The 3389-nt window shown below is 43.4% G+C and overlaps 1 pseudogene; it reads left to right on the top strand.

Moving 5' to 3' along the window:
• Positions 1-1172: 1172 nt before the first annotated feature.
• Zzz3-ps1 (zinc finger, ZZ-type containing 3, pseudogene 1) lies at positions 1173-2971 on the top strand (annotated as a pseudogene).
• The last annotated feature ends 418 nt before the right edge of the window (positions 2972-3389 follow it).

A 3389-nucleotide genomic window follows, 5' to 3' on the forward strand; every position in this document is an offset into this window, starting at 1 on the left:
CTTCTCATTTTCCCCTTCACTCTTGCAGGGTTTCCTGAGACTGAAGGGGTCTTGATGGAGACATCCTATTTAGAGTCAAGTGTTCCAAGTTCTTTGACTCTCTGCATATTGTCTGGTTGCCTCTGTATCTATTCCACGTGATGCAGGAGGAGGCTTCTCTGATGCTAGCTGAGCAAGGTACTGATCTATGAGTCTAGCACAATCTCCTTAGGAGTCAGTTTATTGCTCTGTTTTTCAATGGTTGTATTTGGATTTCTCCAAGGTCTCTGGGTTCTCTAGTTCCAGGTTTGTGCTTACTCCAGCAGTGCGCGGTGTGGGTGCCACTTTGTGTAGTGGACCTTTAGTCAAATCAGACATTGGTTGGTCACTCCCGTGAGCCTTTCGCCACTATTGCACTGGCAACTCTTACAGGCAGGATGCCATTGCAGATTGAAGGTTTGTAGCTGGTTTGGTGTTTAGGTCTCTCCTTTGGTAGCAGGCAGAGTATCTTATGGTATGAAGAAGACTGGCTTGTAGGGGGTGAAGGCTCTGCGTAGGCACCAGCTCAACTTCTCCATGTTCAACAAGTTGAGTACGTATTGTTGTCAGCAGAAGTACTTGCTGTCAGTTTGTGTTTCTGAGTAGCTTTGCAGATGGTACATAAAAGTAACGTTCAAGATATGAAAGTCTTATCAGGGCTTCCTGCAGCAGAGGGCACTGGAGCCAGCATGACCACACTGGTGGTGCCTCCCCAAGTAGCCTGCGGTGGCCAGCCCCGCATGAGAGACAAGATCTCACGGAGCTCAGGCTACTAGCTATGGATCAGGATGACCTTGAACTTCTTATCCTCCTCCCATCTTTACCTCTCAAGTGCTAAGATTACAGAGAGCAAGTTGTGCCAGTCCAGCCAAGTAAACAATTCCCGAAGTCTAAGGGTAACTGTGATAACATGTAAATACAGATGCTTGGAAATTAAGTACTAGGTGAAACATTTCAAAAGAGAGGCATTTAAGGGGTTTTAGTATTCTTCGAGGCTGAAGCTGAGAGTCTGAAAGCCCGAAGCTTAAACTCTACTGTAGATCACAGCTCCTCCATCTTCTTCAGGATCTAAGGAAAAGAAATAATATTTCCTCAATGATAGATCTTTGGTTGTACAGTCTCCCAATGATCGTATGGTAGGGACTTGCCATAGTATGGCTGCTTCCCGATGTACTCGTGTTACAAGATCAACAGTGGGGTTAAATGGCTTGGATGAGTCTTTTTATGGCTGTACTTTAAGGAATTGTAGCATTGCTCACTCAAAAGAAATCTCTTCTCATTCTCAAGTACCATCAAGATCACCAAAAGAAGAGACCAGAGTGTGCCAATTCTGAAAGGAAATAATAACGGAAGAACTTCTGATGTAAAACAGCAGAGTGCTCGAGAATGGGTAAGCCCTAGGAAAAGAATGACCTAGAAAAGCAGGCCTTAGAGAGTTGTGAGGGAAGGCAGCCAGAGCCAGCACTGCCAGTCTTAAAGAACATTAAACATGGTCTTAGAGCTGAAGCCACAGACGGTTCAGAAGATTTGCCTGTAAAATCAGACAAGGAGCCATTAGAACTCAGAAGGACAGTAGTGGACCATGATACAGACTTTCAAGGGGCTAAACGAGCTTGTCGACGTCTTATATTGGATAATTGTGAGAAAAGGGGAGTTAGAAAGGTGGATGTAAGTGAGGAAGGACCACTTAATGCTGCAGTATTAGAAGAGATTACAGGTTATCTGACTGTCAATGGTGTTGACGACAGTGACTCAGCTGTTATAACTGTGATGACTGTCAGCCTGATGGGAACATTCAACAAAATAGCCCTGACTCCTGTGTGCCGAAGGGAGAATCAGTAGCTGGAGATGGGGATTCAGAAACCCAGACTTCAGTGTTCTGTGGTGGTAGGAAGGAGGACTTGTATAGACCATTTAGTGTGCCTTGCAGAAAGTCAGATGTGCAGGTCAAGTTGGAGGACCACAAACTAGTAACCGCCTGCCTGCCTGTGGAACATTGGAATCAGCTGACTGCTGAGTCAGCTTCAGGCCCCGGTTCTGAAATTAAGTCATCCTTTAGTGATTCTGAGGAAGAAGTAGATGGGGTGGGAGGTAGCAATGCTTTAAAGAGCAGTGTAATGAGAACAGCAGTGACTCTCTGGACACGGGGTCTGAATGCTTGCCAGTCTCTGGAGAACCTATGCTAGACTGTGTTTCAGCTCAAATGACATCTTTATCAGAACCTCAAGAACATCGATACACCCTGAGGACTTCACCTCGAGGGGCGGCCCTAACCAGAGGTAGTCCCACTAAAAACACATCTCCTTACAGAGAAAAACGGACAATTTGAGGAGAATAGTCTCAGTCCTAATGAAACAAACACAACCGTTAGTGATAACGTGAGTCTCCCACAAACCCTGTTGAGATCTCTCAAGATGAAAAGGTTCTGTGTTGTGACTCTGAAAACTATGGAAGTGAAGGACTAAGTAAGCCCCCTTCAGAGGCCAGAATGAATATTGGACATTTGCCAAAGAGAGTGCCAGTCAGCACACTGCCGAAGGGGAAGACGACGACCCTGATGTTTATTACTTCAAATCAGATCATGTGTCAAGAAACACAACAAGGAGAATGTGTAAATATGGTAACCGTGAGTTCTGCTTGGCTTATCACTCCCCAGGGTTTCAGGATTCGTTAATAAATGTCTGCACTTAATGCTTTTATGACAGATGAAGTTAATACTTTAGCAGTAACTTTAGGTTTAACATCCATTTTTAACTCAAACTAAGAGCCTTGATGTTTTGACATTGACCTTCATTACTTGTCTTTGGAAGTTCAAGTTTTCTAGTATTCCACGTGTCTAAATAAGAAAGGACTACGAAAGCATGGGTGGTGTGTCAGAAAAGACCAGTGTAAAGTGTTAACACAAGTGCTCTCAATGCTGCGTCCATCCACCTCACTATGGCTTACACTTGTAGAGATTTGTAACATCTGCCTTTCCTATCTGGGGAAATAAATAACGAGCATGGAGCTGTCGTCCAGGTGCTGGGAATCTAGCAGGCCAGAAATTATTTACACTTCATTCCCCATTAAAATGTTTGATCTAAGAATGTGCTTGATCCCTCATCTTTACAGCTTAGAGAAATAGTGCTGTTAACTTGGTGATAGTAATATTTGACATAACCCTAGTTAGTACTATTGTTTCCCAAGTCCTTAATACAAAAGGTCTTTTGGCAAGTAATTTTGTGTCCAAAACTGTCCATAATTTTGCTCACTTACTTCAAAGTATTCTGGAGAGTAACACAAATTAATCAGAGTTAACTGTCTAAATAATTTATGAAGGAACTATAAAGTGTTCATAAAGACTTAAAAAAAAGTCTTATCACTCCCCCTGC

This window comes from Rattus norvegicus, chromosome 17 (genome assembly GCF_036323735.1).
Source record: "Rattus norvegicus strain BN/NHsdMcwi chromosome 17, GRCr8, whole genome shotgun sequence".
In the NCBI taxonomy this organism is placed as follows: Eukaryota; Metazoa; Chordata; class Mammalia; order Rodentia; family Muridae; genus Rattus; species Rattus norvegicus.